We start from the raw sequence: 12882 nt of genomic DNA, 5'->3' as shown, positions 1-12882 counted from the left end.
AAATATTAAGTAGTGGATAACGGCTCCCAACGCAGGATAATGGATCGATGGGACATTTTGGGGATGGGATTTAACATAAGAATCCGAGGATTGACTGCCAGTCTGCCAATCGAGTATTTTTTTTTTAACTCCGGAGAGAAAAAGATAAATGTGCCCAATACATGGACAACATTGATAAACCAAAGGTTTGACAATGCGGTAAAATACAATAAATAATTTTATTATATTTGATAAAGTAGTGGAATAGTAATAATAACAATAATAATTGCAATAAATAATGTTAGGGAAGGACTGGGTAACTGTTGATAATGGAAATCATCACACGGGTGTGTTTATTATTATTATTTATAATGCTGTTGTTGAGGAATATTATTTGTTTATTTATTTTTGGTTTTTGATGGTGACGTTGCTGTTATTGTGGTTGATAGTGGTGGTGTTCTTATGATGGGGACCTTGTTGGAGAGGCTGTTTTTGAGGATGGTGGTGGTGATGTGGGGTTGATTGGGATGTTGTGGGAGGTTGATGGAACTCTGTGTTCTGGGATGATTCGCGGAGTGATCAGCTGAAGAAGAAGATTGGGGTCCTTGAAGAAGAAGATTTCTGGGCAAATAATTCAGATTTTTTCCGAAGGATTCTGATTAATTGCAGAGGAAAGTAGAAAACCAGATTGCAGGAATCAGAGCTGCTTACAGATTTTGCTTTGGTGGTGTATGAGAGATCTGGATTTTGGGTTTCAGTGATTATATTGGGGGTGATAATTTTGGCAGTGTTGTGAATGAAGTCGGGGATGTGGATGTTTTTGGGGTGACAGGTATTGGCTCTTATGGCAGTCTGTCATGGGAGGGATGGCCTGTGCGGTGTCCTGATATATGTAATTTGACAATGTACTGTGGCTCTCTCATGAATTTGGGTTTCTGTTGTAATGCAGCTTGAAGGCAGAGAATACTGAGGTCAGAGATCTGGTTTTTGTGTTTGTAAGTTCGAAGAAGTAGTCCTTCTCTCAGCACTGCAAAATGGAATGAATAGCTTTGTGAAGCCATAATGAATTTGGAGAGTCGTGCTGTTGTGAGGTGCCAGAGGCACCCAAAGGAGTTTGTGGTAGGGGTCTGTGCAGCATGTTTGAGGGAGCGCCTGGCCTGTGTTGACCCAGCAGACCGTCACACAAAAACCAGCTTCCCCACAGATGGGAAGGCTTCTAATAGAAAACCCATTCCAGACCCCAAAAGTCTCCAGAAGAAGAAGATGGTCATGGTCCCTGAAGCAGTCCCGGCCTCCTCCTCCCATGGACCCCAGCTGAGAAGAAGCAAGTCATTCTCGGAAGGAAGAGTGTAGGCTAGAGCTAAGATTGATGAGAGTTTTGCTTTGCAGCTTAAGAGAAAGTCCTGTGAGATTTGGGTCCGGAATACACTGGGGGCATTGTTCTAGATGAATGAGGATGAGAATCCAGCTACAGAAGTCATGGAATCCAACAACTCTATGGAGAATAATGGATGGTTCAAACCAGATGAAGTTGTCTTGGAGAAGCACGAGATTGAGCTCAGAAGTGATTCTTTGAAACATGTAACTAAACCTCTCAAACCTCTTGAGCCTGAGCCTCATAGGGTCTATGATAGTTTTGAAATAGGAGAGAGTTGTGTCAATGCTACTAGAACAATGAAATCCCACATAGATCACGAGACACAGAATAGGTTTCGTGTGCAAGTAACTGAAAGCAGCCACAATGCTTCTGAGGAAAACAAGAAGAAAACCACAAATCCAAACCCAAACCCAAACCCAAACCCAAACCCAATCACAAATGAATGTAGTGATTCCAAGGATAAGGCTAAAACATTTTGGTTGACAGACATGGTTAGGAAAAGAATACAGAAATGGAAGAAAAGAAACCGTCAAAAACACCATCACCCACAACGCCATAATCTGTAGTCTCGTTACACAAGGTCTGAGATATTTGATGATGTGATGCCTTCCTGTGATGATGATCAAAGGTTTTCTATTGATATTGGTAGAATTTCCTGGGAGGATTCAAGGAATTCATGGGAGGAATCGAGAGCTTCTTGGGATGGTATTTTGATTGGGAAATTGGTGACGTCAACGATTGTTGGGCATAAAGAAGTTGCCACTAGGTCCTCGAAAAATTAGGTTTTAGCAGAGTCCATTAAGCTTCATGGTGAGAAGGATGCCAATTAGCTAGGTGGGTCAGTGGAGACTCAGGATTACTACTCGGACTCTTCTCTGTCTCGTAGGCGAAAGAAGAACATAGTGGAAAAGCCAAAGCCGGGAATGGAGGAGAGTAAGTCTGTGTCTACAGAGAACAGGAATAATACCAAGGTTTCCCCTGCCACATTAGACGATGAAAATAATAAGCCTGCGTCCGGAGAGACAGAGATGGAAGACACCCACAGAGAAAAATGTTCAGAGAACTGCGAGAACCCCTCTGATGAAGTGAGTTATCAGAAACAGGTCTCTGATGAAGTGAGTTATCAGAAACAGGTCTCGAAATCTCATAGATGGAGCAAGGCCTGGAGTAGGACCATCACGAGCCCGATGTGGGGACTTATTCAGAAGCGTGGTAGTAAAGATGAAGGGGGTTACGAGGGAGGGGATATTGAGGGTTCTAACTCATGGAGAGAATTACAGAGGGACAAGGAGGGAAGAAGGGGTTTGAGTAAAGGCGATTTCTTCAGCAATAGCAGTATTGGTTCTAGGAGTTTACATTTCAGTAATTTGAGTAATAGGCATGGAGTAGCAAACAATGGTAGCGTCATCCACAGGAGCAACAGCAATAACAATGCACAGAGGAACGGTAGTTGGCAGAGGAAAAGGAGGGATGAAATGATGCTGGATCGAAGCCGAAGTATTCATTATTCTCCTACCAATGTCGATAATGGGCTTCTCAGATTCTATCTCACGCCTTTGAGAAGCAGCCGGAGGAGCAGCACTGGGGGTACCAGAATAAGACCCCCACAGTCTTCCTCTAGAAATGCATTGGGGCTACATTGAAGATGGATATGTTTATTGGCATTGGGTCTCAGAAGATATAGATGCCTTCATACTGAACTTTTGTAGATTTATTATGATCAGATTAACACGAGAGAATATTGGGATTGTGAGCTGTATCAAGCGATCGTTTTTCTGTTGGTATCCCATAGCAGTTGCGCAAGGAGCACGGATCATTAGTCCTGTCGCGATCACCGTCATTAGCACTTGCTGAAGTCAACCAGAGAGCATTGGTTCTGTTGCAGAAACATCATATCATTTTAGGAAGGAGTATTCTTTGCCCATGGAAGGAAAAAACAGCCCAGTCGAGGTCTGAAGCATTTTACTTTGATAAGCATTTTCTTTGTACACATTTTTACACTTTTGATTAGGGCATCGCAATATATAATGTAATCACACCGCTACACTTACAGATGCAATCTACCTCTGAAGTTTGCTACAATATGGCAAGGTTCTTATTGGAAAAATTAATAATGAGAATATTGCTGCCATCCATTTTCAGTGTTTTCTTCATGTTGTATAAGACGAATGATGTGCTTTCTTGCCCATTATTGATGGTGTCTAGCTAGGATTGACCTTAAAAATTGGTTATTATTATAATTGTGAATGCTTTAATCAGACAAACATAATATAGAAAAAACTTTGAAAAGCTGTGATTAAATAGCTTAAGAGAATAGAAGTGAATATGACCGGTGGATTGGCATCACACAATATAATGTAATCATAATGTAATCACATCACCACACTAAATAAACTTCCGAAGTTTGTTATAATATGGATAAAAATTCCTAGTGGAAAAATTAGTAATGGGAATATTGCTTCTATCCATTTGAATTTTTCTTCATTTTGTATAGGATGAATGGTGTGCCCATGATTGATTGTGAATATTTTCATTAGATGGTCACAGTATAAATAAAGCTCAGTTAAATAACTAAATTGAATAGGAGTTTCATGGTGGGGGTGGGGGAAATAATAAGGAAAACATAAAAAACGTTTTTACCTTTTTCCCTATTATTCCCTGCCCCCACTCCACCCTCATGATATTACATTGCTGGGGATTGCAGTAGGATTGAGTTGCTTTTGGAACTAGCATAAATCTATCTTAATCCGGACCTAATAAGCGCTGAGAGGAATGAAATATAAATAGAAGCACACACTTATACGTTATTGTTGCTTAAAAGTTTGGGGTTTAAGATGAATTGATTCTGATTCATTTTATGATTATATATTTGATTGTTATTGTTATTGGCTTCTAACATGGTTTCATAATTATGGATTTCAATTTAGTTTATTAGTGTTACAGATGTGACAAATTTAACTGGGCTGTATGTGCACCTTGCTCCTCTTTGCAATCAATTTAGTGTTTGGCTAGTTTGAGTTTCGTAGTTTTGATCTACTTGTTTTTATTCTCTTAATCAAAGTGGTACTGCTTGCCATTTTATTTTGGAGGGCAATCTGAAATATAGAAACCTCTGAGATGCAAAAACTTATCAGACAAGCCTTTATGCCAATGTTGCCTTCTGTTTCTGGTTTTGCATCTGGTAAAGTTAACGCAGCTTCCTTTTCTTACATGCTATGGTCGCAAATGTCAGGAGGTAGGAAATCATGGGTTCCGCACCTTTCTTTTATGACAGGGAAAGGAAATGAGAGTTAGGGTATTGATGCTCAATTTCAATGGGAAATTGGGTTGTTTTCAGGGCAAAAGCTAGCATGAGGGGGGATTTAACCAGGATTGGTACAGTTAAATAATTCTTTAAGACAAATAACATTTTGAAAAGAGATCAGACTAGCTTAATGCGTAGTTGTTTATTTCATCCTGCAAGAGAAAACAAACTACTTTCTGGAAATACAAAATTTATTCATTTCAGTCTTTTAGCAGTTGTCTTTCTAGTTTTACCTGCGTGGGTGTTGTCCAAAAGAAGCTTTCATGAATGATCTTGGACATTACTTTGAAAACAGGGAAACAGGGATGCCTCGCAACAATTCTGAAATAGGCACTTGATTTGAGCATATGTTACTGCTTTCCTCTAAAAGATCACAGCCATACCTCTAATCTTTTTCCTGAAAAAATACATCCTCAGGCAACCATTGGGCACTTCCCCTCATTCCGAGAATGCTACCTAGTGTAAAGTAGGCCAGCTGCCACGCAGACTATTATAAGCTGATCCTGGAGGGATGGCGAGTGAGGTCCACATAGGCAGAGGCACCAGTTTGGGGAATTGATCCCGAGACATCCTGCATAGTTCTCAACCATTCGAGCTAACCCACCAGACAGATAAGCTTGTAATCTGTCATGATGAAGGGTATTTACTACTTCGATTAAAATGAACTTTTCAGCCTGGATCTTTATCTAGTGCTCTGAATCTATGTTCATCAGATGCTTGCTATCAGTACTTTCTGTGTAGTCCACCATGTTACAACCCTTGATTGTGTCGGCTTGGTTTGTAACTTTGCTGTGCCCAAGCCCCAAGAGTTAGCTCAAATATTTGAGTCCCTGTTTTTAAGTACCTCCCCGATCGGGAGGTCACATGAGCAATTCTCCTCGACACCCTTGGGGTTAGACCCTGCTAGTCTCGTCGATGGGCTTTAAAAGATTCCCTTCGGGGTTGATCTGCCCAAATTTTTCCAAGAGAAAAACCTTTGTGCCTAAATTGATTGTTATACAAGCCAAGACAGCATGCTGGGTGTACATTTCTAAGTAACATATGGGCTGTATATATACTCAAGTTTCCTTACCACCCATGCCAGCCCCCGTCTCCCCCACCCCCCGAAAAATAAACGAGGATGCAGAAACATGCTGCTGTACCATGTGACATTCCAACTTTCGATACATTATTGTTTAGCTGAGACACCCTTTCAAGGTGTTGCAGAGTCAGTGCTTAGGTATGGCCATACTCATGGAGTTACTATAACGTCATTAAATCAAGTTTGAGTACATTAGGTTGAAATGCAGAAATTAAATAAAACAAGGTTTTTGGGTTGGTGAAATGATTATTTTGGACTGTCTTGATCCTTCTTGGCTTTCATCAATTATCTTATTTTTTTTTAATGAAAACCTTGTGGGATTCCCCCCGCCCTCACCCGCTGATTGGAATATCTGGATGGAGGGTGGCTCGACTGCCAACCACAATAGTGACTGGTCCCCCAAGGGACTTAACCAGATTTGATCCTTTGACTTGTGGCCTTTGTGTTGATGACATGACTCTGGGTGGATGATTCAAGTAATTCAGCTAACCCTTGGGGATAATTTTTCTTTCAGATTTTCCCTTAAGGAAAACCTTTTGGGATCCCTCGCATTTCCCTGCGATGTCCAGATGGAGGGTGGCTCAACTGCCAACCGCATTAGTGGCTGGTAACCCAGTGGGACTCAGCTGGACTAGAAACAGAGACCCCATGCCAAACTTTGCCTTGAAACAGTCCATTCAAACTGATCGAGTTAACCAACTTTTTTTGATATTGGAGAATTGTATCATTGGCATGCATCACCAAAAATTTTGGAGGATTTCTTTGTTTTTGTCCTTTTCATTTTGCTCATTAATTGTTAACTGTATTGCCCAAGCAATTTGTCCCCTTAGTCTTTGTATGCAAAATAGTTTTCTGTGACATACATTTCTATAGGTACTATTTAGATCAGACATCATAATGGATCTTTGTTGGACCAAAGGAGGGTACTTCCTATAACTTCGTAGATCTTGGATTCCTTTAGGAAAGATTGCTTGTATTTTTCAAGTTCAACTATGGGGGTCTGAAAGAAGAAGAATTCTATGCTCAGTTATCCAAGAGTGGGATGTGTTTTGCTAGAAGGACGAGTTCTTTCTGCATCAAGAACATTCCTAATTTGTCCAGATTTTCGAGTGGTCTTATACATGGCAAATGTTGTCATAGTGGATAGCAGTTGGAGTTCATTCTCTTAAGTTTGTGGTGTTTTCTGCAATTTTTTGTTCAAACCTTGTAACGGGGCTTTGGAGTTCTGTATTCCCGAATAAAGTATATTTCTGGGGTGTCAGATGGTTAGCGTTATAGCAAGAACCTGTCCTGAACTTAAAACTCATGTCCATTCTCTTTGTTACCTTTTTCTGGATAGTATCCATTATAGCTGAGTTGAATTCTAAAATTAACAGGTACTTAAAGAAAATGCTGTTGAGTACAACCTTACAAACTGTTGGTCTGTAATAGTTTGGATTAATAGCCCTTAATCAGTGTTCTACTTCTGGGCTTAGTTTTATATCTGTTGGTAGCTCTCCTATGATTAGTGGGGATGGGAATCAACATTTTTAAGTCTGTTTTTACTTTGTTTCTTTTTCAAATACATGAAGGAGACGTGCAATAGAAGATTGAAGATTTTCAGAGGTCATCCTTTCAGAATAATATAACGTAGTTCTCTGCGAAAAAGTCTGAAATGGTTCTATAAGCTAATAACATAGATATAATTTGACAAGGCCACCACAGCTACTTGTCAATATTAATGCAAGTTTTCAACAAGTATTTATACGTTTGAGATGGGCCATTTTTATGGTATTGTTAAGGGCAAAAAGGTCCATGAAAAGGGAATAACACAAGAGTGTCTGACTCTATGCTCACAAATTATGCTCATCGTGACATAGAAACTCTAATAGGTCATCATTTAACTGAGGTTACAACCGCGCTTACTAAGTCTTTGTAGCATCACGTAGATGCAACAGATATCAGTATTTACCATGGGTATTCCTCACTCTTACATGTTTGTTTCAAATGTGTTCTTGTAGCATTAACTCATGTTGAGGATTGAGTTGTCCAAGTATGTTTAACTCTTTATTGACATTCATTATCAATTACCATTGGGAATCCAGTGATTAGTTGTGTCTCTCCATTAATTAATTCTGACTCTTATTTGGTTTTGGGATGAAATTGGTTCTCTAATCTATGAACCTTTGATGTTATAAAATTCTACTGGGCAAATTTTAGGTTCCAAAGCGTTAAGACCTATCGACATGCTGTGCATATTAATAAACAATCCCTCTATTTGCAACTCTGATACTGGAGTGATTTAACACTCACATGACCAACATAACACACTGATAAACTTGCAGGATCACTGCATTTGCTGCGACAATTTAGTGCACTATTTTAGAGTTCCTTGACTTGCAGAAGCGTGTACTAGTCCTCTTGGGCAATGCTAAGTCAATCCTATCCTATGTTACTAACTGTTAAGAAAAATATGAAATAACTCGGACAATAACTTAAGCATGTAGATTCAATAATTCAACACTCATGAAAACAAGTACTCAAATAAGGCCGTAAAACAGATGCTCTGTAAATTAAAAAAATATGGAAATGTACAAAAAAAGTACAAAGTGCCTTAAATGGCTTCTAGATCTTGAACCATACGGCTCAATAGTCGACACAAAACAAGTTCCAAGTCTGTTGGTCACACTTTGCAAGGCTCTAGCTCACTGTGACAAGCAACATTCTTAATAGAGATGACTATCTCATTCCATTAAGTTCTACTTCACTATTTGACCCTGATCAGCATTAGCTTTCTAATTAACTTAAACTAAGGTAGGTCATGCTCTATGAAGAGATAACTGAGTGATCAATTTTGATCGGGGCATATTGATCATCCTCATTTTAGTTCGTTAAAATTAAGTTGTATAGATCGAGTAATTCAACACACATGAAACACAATTACTCAAATAGAGCTGTAGAAAATTCAAAACATACGCTTTTTTAACTAATAAAGTTGGAAATGTAAATTAGAGTTACAGTAGAGTACAATTTGCTTTAAATGGCTTCTAGATCATGGACTATATGTCTTAGTGGGCCACATAAAACAAGTTATAACTCTCTGCCTCACTTTACAACATTCTTGCTCACTGTTACAACTTACAAGTATCATTTATAATAAATTACTATCGTATTCCCCCAAATTTTACTGCATGATTTGATCCTCATCAACACTAACCTTCTGATTAAATTCAACCAAGAGAGGCCATGCTCTATGAAGAGATATTTTGCTTGATGAATTTTGACGGGGTCATTGATCATCCTCTAGGTTAGTTCCTTAATTGCAAGTTTATGTTTTCGAGGTTGGCAATGATGGCACCCTAAAATCCAGATATCAAATCTGATAGGATCACTCATCAAGGTTGGAAAAAATCATCAATGCTCCAAGTCTTGATGGAAAATTATTTTCATTCATGCGAAGCATTACTCTTCAAATTTATTTGATCTCAGAGGCTTGGTACAATTATCTGTTCCCTATTCATTTACAATATTTTCACTGAATTTGGCCTTTATCTTGTAATTGTCTCACGGTCACCTAATGTACATGCACTTCAATGTTTTTACTACTTTAATGAAGAACTGTGTTCTTCACCAGTTGGATAATGCTTTGATTATCATAAAAGAGAACATTAGGCGTCTCCTGCGCTAAACCATGATATGCTTATAATCTTAACGAAACTCCCTTCTGTTTTGCGTTCAACATGCCTGTGCGCTGGATTTATGTTGAAAACAATGCAACTGTGTGCTGCTTCTTACTCTGCGTACTTACTACCGTGGAACCAAATTGATATGCAAATCTAGATGTGTACTTCATGTCATCTACTCATCTGATCCAATTGGATGTTATGAAATCAGTTAGTGCTTAGTCATCCTTGTGATGAAAATATTCTAGTCCCCGATTCAATGTGCTTTTACATATCTGAATACTTTAGATTGTCTCCCAGATACTTTCATATCGTTAAATCATGTATCCTGATATTCACTTTATGCATAACAAATTTTGAGGTGGCTAATGCTCAAATAAATAGCATTGTGGACCAGCTGACTTTATACATGGTTGCACTAAATGCTTTCCTTGATTCATTTTTAATAAGATTTACTTGAGGATTCATTTTGGTGTTTCATATTTTTTGCAATCTTTTGTTCCTCAAGTCGACTTTGATAACTAGATCAAGCTAAGGTATCCTATGGAAGTTTCAAGCTGGCCCTTGAACAAGAAAGACTAATTCTCGATATTTACTTAGATTTTACTAACAATGGAAACAATTCTGCACTAGCAATAATAAAATAGATTTAAAGCCAAATTTAGATAATGGTTAGACAATTTGATAAACTTGCAGGATCACTGCTTTTGCCACGACAATGTAGTGCACTCTTTTTAGAGTTCCTTGATTCACAGTAGCGTGTACTAGTTCCTTTGGACAACGCTAAGTCAATACTATCCTATGTTTCTAACTGGTAAGAAAAATATGAAATAACTCGGACAATAACTTATGCTTGTAGATTCAATAATTCCAATATACATGAACACAAGTACTCAAATAGAGCTGTAAAAAAGATACTCTGTAAATTGTAAAAATGGAAGTACACAAAAATGTGCAAATTGCCTTAAATGGTTTCTATATCTTGAACCATATGGCTCAATGGTCCACACAAAACAAGTTCCAAGTCTGTCGGTCACACTTTACAAGACTCTAGCTCACTGTGCCAAGCAACACTGATGACTATCTCATTCCCTAACTTCTACTTCACTATTTGGTGTGATCAACATTAACTTTCTAATTAACTTAGATTAAAGGAGATGATGCTCTACAAAGTGATATTGATCAATTTTTATCAGGTCATATTGATCATCCTCAGATTAGTTCGTTAAAATTAAGTTGTATAGATCGAATAATTCAACAAACCTGAAACACAGTTACCTAAATAGAGCTGTAGAAAACATACACTTTTTAACTAATAAAACTGGAAATGTAAATTAGAGTTGCACTAGAGTACACATTGCTTTAAATGACTTCTAGATCTTGGACTCTATATGTTAGTGGGCTACATAAAATGTAACGTCCTCTGTGAATTGAGGATGATTGGGACGAAATAGCCTGTTCATAGTTGCAGGCTATAGTTTGTATTAGGGTAACAACCCCAAAATTCCCACTGTTCGGCAAGTTTTGTGGCAGCTGGGGCGAAGAAACCCAAAGATGGGGCTTGGAGTAAAATTTAATCAATGATTTTAGAAATAGAGACCCCTCTAGGAAATCTATCTATAAGTATGAGAGGGATAAATTCATTTTCAATCACTAAGTGTGGATCAATTCATTCGTTTTCTTGAACATGAGCTCCTCCAAGGGTTTTAAGACCCCTTTCTTCTTCTCAATTTCGGTGGTGAAAGAATCCACCCTAGTTGACACCAATCTGTCTTTACTCTCTATTCTGGGCATAAGAAATACCATCTCTATTCTGGGCACAGGAAATACCATCTGGAAGAGGAGCGAAATCTTACTGGTCCTTGATCTGGATTGACACAGGAAAAATCAATTTGGAAAGGGAAGTGAGACTCTGTTTAGGAAGGCAGCGAATTCTGGTAGGCTTTTGGTTCTTGTTTGGGGCACAATCATATCATTTAACAGCGAGGGTTTCCATTGGATCTCTCTGACGCACCTACGGAGGAAGTTCTGTCCATATCAGCGGAACTGACGCAGAATTTACCCTGAAGAAATCGGGTTTTCTTGAAGGCCCCGAAGTATTGACTGAGGTCGAACTTTATATCCGAAATATGCTAGGGCCGTTCTGGAACAAGCGAAACCATGTGGCCTAACACGTGACCTGTGGCATGGGGTGAATCGGACCTGTGTCTGTAAGGAAGTCCCAAAGCTGCTGCACTTGACGCAAATACACAGATCACGGGTTCTCTCCTGTCACTCCGTGTCGTTCCACAGTGCATACCCTCCAACAAAAGCATCGAGCCCGACTGAAGTGAAGGTTAACTTGGCGGCTCGGTTTGGAAACAATAGTTTGAGCCCTTGATCATGGAGACAGATTCCTGAGCGTGACAGTTGGAGGCAACAGAACTATATATATATTGGAGCAGATAGGGTCCCACAAAAAATGTAGTAATTAGAAGAAGTCTTTGGTTAATCATGGACTTCATTATCTGGTGACAATTTGTTACATTGTTGAACGCTTTATGGTTTAATTAAAGAATTGGCCATTTTATTGTTTAATTTTAAGGATTGGCCATTAAATGTTATTTTGGTTTGCTGAGTATAATTGTGACCATTCGTTGGAAAACTATTCAGTTAACTGTGTTAGAAAGTGGCAGTTTTTATTTGACCTCCTGCAAAACCCTAGAGCTAAAATTGCCCTAGGCCATTACAGTGGTATTATAGCGCTGGAATCCTGCCAGCGTGTGAGTTTTGTGCATGTTTCCGGGAGATACGAGTAACGTTACAGTGAGGGAGAATAAGGGTAATTGCACGGTAATCATGGAGGGTAAGGAGGAACGAGGAGATCCAAACACCAACGATCTCTTACATGTACTTATACATGGACAAACAAAAATATCAAATTTGATATTACAAGGGCAACAATTAATACAAACTTTGGCCCAGGGTCAACAAAAACTTGCTCCGCTGATGTCTCTTCTCATATGAAATGAAAATGTTGCTTGCAACAACAAAGCTAACATCGAAGGGGGTGGGAATCATAACCCCAGTGCTCTTAACACTAGGGGAACCAACAAGAGGAGTCATCGACCATTGCTTTTTCAATTCACGAATAATCAAGCTTCGATAAACCAAGAAGTTGTTGAACCAAACAGAGTGCTGGAAGGTTACTTTTAGGAATATGCAATGTTAGAAGAAAACACACGAGCAACCATGACCTTCAATGAATACAATAATTTCAGATTTAGAAACAAACCAAGGGGATAGTCTAATTCTAATCCAATACGCAAGGTGAATAAACTTTCCCTTCCCTAAACACTCATGAAGAGATGGAAGAGGTTCTAGTTCAGCATTTTCAGAGAATTGCTGAGGAAACTACTGCAAATAGATCACAGTTCACTGAAAAATTTACACAGTACATTCTTAAACTGGTCTCTAGAGAAGACAATTACAATCTCAA

The 12882-nt window shown here is 38.8% G+C and overlaps 1 pseudogene; it reads left to right on the top strand.

Moving 5' to 3' along the window:
* Positions 1–430: 430 nt before the first annotated feature.
* On the top strand, positions 431–3498 carry LOC149148465 (protein OCTOPUS-like; annotated as a pseudogene).
* The last annotated feature ends 9384 nt before the right edge of the window (positions 3499–12882 follow it).

Source organism: Pinus tabuliformis, chromosome 9 (assembly GCF_031772625.1).
Source record: "Pinus tabuliformis cultivar Carrire ecotype Pingquan chromosome 9, CPIR1, whole genome shotgun sequence".
Taxonomy (NCBI): domain Eukaryota; kingdom Viridiplantae; phylum Streptophyta; class Pinopsida; order Pinales; family Pinaceae; genus Pinus; species Pinus tabuliformis.
Note: the sequence above shows the minus strand (reverse complement) of the source record. Positions and strands in the feature narration are given on the sequence as shown.